This window comes from Myodes glareolus, chromosome 8, assembly GCF_982192425.1.
Source record: "Myodes glareolus chromosome 8, mMyoGla1.1, whole genome shotgun sequence".
Taxonomy (NCBI): Eukaryota; Metazoa; Chordata; class Mammalia; order Rodentia; family Cricetidae; genus Myodes; species Myodes glareolus.
The window spans coordinates 4,609,111-4,615,847 of NC_142033.1; the positions used below are offsets into that span (position 1 = coordinate 4,609,111).

At 45.0% G+C, this 6,737-nt stretch overlaps 1 pseudogene; it reads left to right on the forward strand.

The window, feature by feature from the left end:
• The first annotated feature begins 932 nt into the window (after positions 1 to 932).
• Positions 933 to 5,994, forward strand: LOC148121079 (septin-7 pseudogene; annotated as a pseudogene).
• Positions 5,995 to 6,737: the final 743 nt, after the last annotated feature.

Below are 6,737 nucleotides of genomic sequence, written 5' to 3' on the forward strand. Positions count from 1 at the left end.
CTGAGCAGATATCCTCAGAAGAATGAAGGGGTGTTGAAAGAGGAGGACCTTGTCTAGAATTCACAATCACTGGGGTGGCTCTAATTCATGGTTGTGTCCTCTGTAGTTAGTGTGTCACAGGCCGATCACTACATCCAGAAGACTTTCTACCTGAAATCTCATGGATTCAGAAATTTAATATTCCACATTATAGATTTACAATAAGTTGTCCTGTATGTCAGTATATTTGGGTTCTCCAACTGTAGCAAATGAAAGGATTCTCAATCACTTCCTTTCCCCAGCTGTAATCGCTAATCTTCTGCTACCCAGGATTTTTCTTCCATGAGAAAATAATGAGAACTTTCCTGTTGGTTTTTAGCTAAACATCAGTGAGTTTTCTGGGATATTCTCCTGTCATATGGAATTTGACATAAACAAAGAGTGAGAAGAAAACCAGAGTACAGAGGAAAGATAGATGATATAACGAAAAGCAAACAGTTGTGATTACATACAATAAGGATAAAGGAAAGAACCAGGGACTAAGATATTTGGTTTATGTCAGGTAATTAAAAGAAGCAGAAACCCTGTAATGCCCGGAACCATACTGGCTTTGCCAAGCTTTCTCTGCAGTAAAGTGTGTTTAGTAGACTTTCTTACTCTAATAATCACAACTGGTTTTGATAAAAACAAGCAAAAAGATGTTACGATAAATAAATAGTTTTGGTTCAATTATGACATATATGTGGTTATGGACTGGGAGAGAAATAGGATCCTGGGGAAGTCTAGATAGAGATTCCACCTCTTAGTAATTAGAAAACTCCATGATGTCAATCCTAAGTATCCTGACTGTGTGGGAGGAGACTGCTTTGCTGGACAAACTGAACTTGTTTGGGTTTGTTTGTTTAAAAATATTTTTGACGACTGGGGGCTCATCATGGAGGGAGGGAATGGGAATGTTGGTCAGTGTGAGAGCCACTACTGCTAAGGAGAGGATAATCAACTGTAGCATTATGGTAGCTCAACTAATGAACCTTGAGGGCTATGTGGAATTTGGTAACTTCCCAGATCAAGTTTACAGAAAATCAGTGAAAAGAATTTTTGAATTCACACTTATGTTAGTAGGTGAATCTGAACTAGGAATGTCAACATTAATCAATTTGTTGTTCCTCACAGATTTATATTCTCTGGTGTATCCATTGAGTAAAAAAGACTGTATAGGTGGAGTAATCCAAAGTCTTAATCAAAGGTGTTGTTCAGTTGCTGTTGACAATAGTTGATATTCAGGATTTGGAGATGCATTGGATAATAGTAAATGCTGGCAACCTGCTGACGACTACATTGATAGTAAATCTGGGGATAACTTAAATGCAGAATGTTGAGTGAACAGATGTTAGATGCCTGATAACAGGGTGCAGTGTTGTTTATACTTTATTTCTCCTTCAGGACATGGGCTTGAACTATTGGATATTGCACTTTTGAAATATTTGCATAAAAGTGTATATCATCCCATTAATTGTCAAAACAGACACACTCACACCAGAGGATTGCCAAGAGTTTAAAAAGCAGATAATGAAAGAAATCTAAGAACATAAAATTAAAATGTATGAATTTTCAGAAACAGATGATGAAGAAAAGAATAAGTTGGTTAAGAAGATAAAGGAATATTTATCTCTTGCTGTGGTAGGTATTGATACTGTCATTGAAGTTAAAGGCAAAAGAGTCAGAGGAAGGCAGTATCTTTACACTGTGATTGAAGTTGAAAATGGAAAACATTATGATTTTACAATTCTAAGAAATATGTTGATAAGAACACACATGCAGGATTTGAAAGATGTTACTAATAGCGTACACTATGAGAACTACAGAAGCAGAAAGCTAGCTACAGTGACTTACAATGGAGTGAATAACAAGAAGAATAAAGTGCAACTTACTAAGAGCGCTCTGGCACAGATGAAAGAACAACAAAGGGAACATGTATCCAAGATGAAGAAGATGGAAATGGAAATCAAACAGGTGTTTGAGATGAAGGTCAAAGAATAAGTTTAAAAACTAAAGGACTCTGAAGCAGAGTTCCAGCAGCATCATGAGCAAAGGAAAAAGAATTTAGAAGCACAACACAAAGAATTAGAGGGTAAACATCACCAGTTTGAAGAAGAGAATGCAAACTGAGAAGTTCAACAACTTTTAGAGCATCAAAACTCTTCTAGAACCTTGGTGTGGAGGGCCGGACCACATTCTCCATTGCTTCTAGGAACAAAGGTAGAGATTGACCTCTGTGACCCCAAGGTGTGGTAGTACACGCCTTTGGTCCCAATGCCTGGGAGGCAGAGACAGGCAGATCTCTGTGAGTTCAAGGTGATGTAGCACACGCCTTTAATCCCAGCCATGTGCTTGGTAACTCTCTACTGCTGTGTCCCTGCCTACTTCCGAGGCATCATCTGGGATAATGGGCAGCGGACCAATCCAAGAGTGACATGTCAGAAGCGAGGACTGTTTCCTTTATAAGGGCTGGGTTCCCCTCATTCTGGGTCTCCGCCATGTAAGCTTATGCTCTCCCTCTCAAGATGCATAAAGCTTTACTGCAGAAGAATCCTAAGTGTCCCGCGTCGTTCTTGCGGGCGAGACGGTAGCGCGGGACAACTGGTGCTCGAAACCCCGGGACACCGAGGGACCCTGACAACTACTCGCACCGCCGGAGACCCCTTGGACACAAGGAGGATTCAGAACTGCAGGTTGTTTGCTCAGAGAGGTATGACTATTCCTGGACTTTTTGATTTTGGGCTTGACTTGTCTCCACCTTGGAAAGGTTTCGTAGAGGCCTTGGTACTTCTTAGCAGTTCTCTTATCACTTTGAAATTGCTTAGAAGATAAATCCTGCCAGGCTATTGTTGCAGACGGACAAAATGTATTGGAGGAAGTCCAGGATAGCATATCAGAAACTGAGTGCAGTGAGAGGTTAGGCGCGCCTGTAAGAAAAAGAAAATAGGAAAAAGGACCTCCCCCCCGGTGGTTCAAAGAATGGGGGAGACTGAAAAGGAAATAAGAAAAAAGGACCCCCCCGGTGGTTCTAAGAATGGGGGAGACTGACCTACAAGGTCAAAAGCTTTATGTTATGTTGTTTGTGTTGTCTTTTGTGTGCCGGACAGGAGAAAGATATTTGAATTTGCCTAAGGATATGATGCTTTGGAAAAGAGGTTCTGTTTTCATCTCCACAGAAAATGAGAGCCTAAGGGTGTACTTGAGATTTATGTGGTTTGAATCACCGAGATCTCCTGAAATGTTGTAGTAAATACCCCTAAGAATGCAATGGCCCAATTCAGCAGGAAATAGCCAGAGAGACTAACGATGCCCAAATTCCCTAAAAGATTGTTTAAATGAGGTCCTTTCAGTGGTTGCATAGCAGCAAGTCTGCTTCTGAGTTCTGCTTTACTCCGTGCACTAGTTTGGACTCGGAATGAATGCAACTGCGGCTGGAGGGTGGCTGGAGCAGAGCATTTCTGTGTGGCTATGGTGGGGGGCACGTTGCACCGGCTCAGTCAGTGCCTGGCCTGGAGGGTATCACAGCAGTACTGAGAATGAGAGAGGTGCCACAAGCTGCCAGGCCAGAAGGCTTGCAATGTGCCTAAAACTGTGAGGGGCTCTGAGGCTTGAGTGGCTTCTGTTCCGCTTGGCTGAGCTGAGCTGTGCTGATCCTAGGTAACAAAGGCAGACCAATAGCCTGGGGCAACGGGCGGGGCGAACAATGCCGGCTACTAGCCCGAGAGATTTTCCATCTGAATAAGGAACTGAAGAGACAGCATAGGGGTTAAGAATGCTGCCTGCTCTTCCAAGGGTTGTGAATTCAATTCCCCAGCGACCACATGGCAGCTTACAACTATTTGGTTTTAAATCTAATGTTTCAGGATCCACAGGGAGGTAGATACAAAAAGCCCTTAGATTTTTAAGGTGATTGGGTCATTGGCTAAATCTGTGACTGTGGCAAAAAAGCCCATAGTTTCCAACACGCCTCTGGTAGACTTCTTGATGCAGCTGGAGAATTGCGCCCCTGCGATCCCAGATACAATGACTAATTATTAAGCAATTGTCTAGTTATCTTGTAAAGAATTAAACTAAAAAACTTAATGAGAAAATAGCAAGGATGACCCTCTAAACAATGACAAGGGCATGGCCTATACCGATACCAGTTCTTGTTAAAAACAGAAAGGGGGAATATTGACAGAGCTGCCCCCGACGCCAAGAGTGGCCATTGCCATGGCTCTGTTCACTATAAATTTTTTAAATTTGGATGATAATGGCCAAAATGCTGCAACACGACATTGTTCGGATCCGCAGCGGCCCAAAGATTTGGTTAAGTGGAAAGACGTGCTTTCTAATGAATGGAAAGGCCTGGATCCCATTTTATTGAGATCCAGGGGAGCTGTTTGTGTCTTCCCACAGGATCAAGAGAGCCCATTCTGGCTGCCAGAGCGATTGACCCGAACAGTGAAGAGTGATCCACAACACACGGATTCACCTGAGGATTTGGCTGCTGTTCCTCCTGCCATTTTGCGGATGGATGACAACGATTATGACAGAACAGCGATGGGGGACACTCTCAGTCTTCCCGAAGCTGATACCAGTCAGCCATAGAGTGGCGGTGTTTCCTCGGTTTTTTACAACCAATAAGACTCTGGGCCCCCTCCCTACCGTCCTAGAGATGATTTATAAGCTTGGCCGTAGGACTCCAGTCCTGGGCCGTGTCTCTCATTCCCCTACTTCAAAGAATGGGTGGGGGTGGAAATGTTTTGGAACAGTCCTATGCTATGGAATAGTGTTTCTCCTCTGTATGGTCTGCTGACTCAAATCCCAAAATCGTAGGGACAAAGTGGTTATTGCACAAGCGTTGGCAGCCCTGAAACAGGGGCCTCTACCGATGTGTGGTTATCTATGCCGAAGCAGTAAGGTTTATGCCAACCAGCTCCTGCACCCCTAGGACAATGGTCCATTGCACAGGGTGGAGTGCTTGGCTTAGCTAGCCCTGAAGGTTGTCGAGCTGAAGAGCATCGCACAGAGAATGGCCCTCTCTGAGAGATATGTCATCCTGCATAAGGGTTTCCTGTCGTATATTCCCTTTCCCAGAAAAATGGCAGAGGGCAGGCCGGATAGGTTCCAGGTGTCATGAACCTAGGGGCAGATTCCGTGTAAGCCCATTTTAATGTTTCTATTTTGGGAAGTGCGACCTCTATCTTTACCTTCTGAGGGAGTTGCCTTTCTGCAAAGAAGTAAAAAAAGGGGGATATGTGGAGGGCCGGACCACATTCTCCATTGCTTCTAGGAACAAAGGTAGAGATTGACCTCTGTGACCCCAAGGTGTGGCGGTACACGCCTTTAGTCCTGATGCCTGGGCGGCAGAGGCAGATTGACCTCTGTGACCTCAAGGTGTGGTAGTACATGCCTTTGGTCCCAATGCCTGGGAGGCAGAGACAGGCAGATCTCTGTGAGTTCAAGGTGATGTGGCACACGCCTTTAATCCCAGCCATGTGCTTGGTAACTCTCTACTGCTGTGTCCCTGCCTACTTCCGAGGCATCATCTGGGATAATGGGCAGCGGACCAATCCAAGAGTGACATGTCAGAAGCGAGGACTGTTTCCTTTATAAGGGCTGGGTTCCCCTCATTCTGGGTCTCCGCCATGTAAGCTTATGCTCTCCCTCTCAAGACACATAAAGCTTTACTGCAGAAGAATCCTAAGTGTCCCGCGTCGTTCTTGCGGGCGAGACGGTAGCGCGGGACACCTTGGAAAAGAACAAGAAGAAAGGCAAGATCTTTTAAACTCTATTTGTTATGATTTAAGTAAAAATGCTGCAGTTCCCCCAAAGGGGCATAGCAGCAGAAACACTGCAGGTTCCGGTGTGGCTGCAGTGGGTAGTGGGTCCAGAGAGCAGCCAGTCCCAGGCAGGGACAACACAATTCCCCAAGTGACTGCAGTGGGTTATGAGGGGCAGACAGTTCCAAGCAGGGAGCTGAGTGGTGGGTGAGAGACCTCAACAGGGCAGCCAATATCATGACAAGAGACAGATGGACATACCATGAGACCACAACACAGGTCTCTGAAGATGGCTGGTCCTGGGCAGGGGGCCAGGTGGCAGGTTAGAGACCCATGAATAGGCACATCATGCAGAGTGAGGTTGGATATTTATTTAGTGGGTTATGGTGGGGAAAGGGAAGAAGAGAGGAGAGTGGGGAGAGAGAAATGGGAGCAGGGGAGAGAAGAGCCACAGCAGCAGTTACCTCTCTGGGAGAGAGATAGAAAAGAGAAAGAACTCGGGCTGCAAACAGGAAGGAAGATTTGCCTGCCTCAGGTGGATGAGGGCAGGAGTGGGCAGAGCTTGTCTCTTAAAGGAACAACACAAACCATTACACTGCTGGCCATCAATTATGTATTAATTGCCAATTGACAGCTTGGACATCAGTGTCTGTTAGATCTCTTTGACCAATTGGCAATAGTTTTATCCATAATGATGGATTTAGCAGCATGAAACAATTATATCTTGTTGTTTTTCTTGAAGGAAATTAAGGTACCTTGAATTGTCTAGGATATTGTGTACTTAGAAATCAACAGCTTGTGCTCTTCCCCCATCCCCCTGGGGTCACAAGACCTCCCCAGAACTGCTCCCATGCACGGTGAGCCTGGGCTGTGAGCTCAGCCCAGCAGGGGCAGTTACTGTGCTTTGAGAGCCTGCCTGAGCACAGGCAGGCCCTGTGTCAGCTCAGCCACATT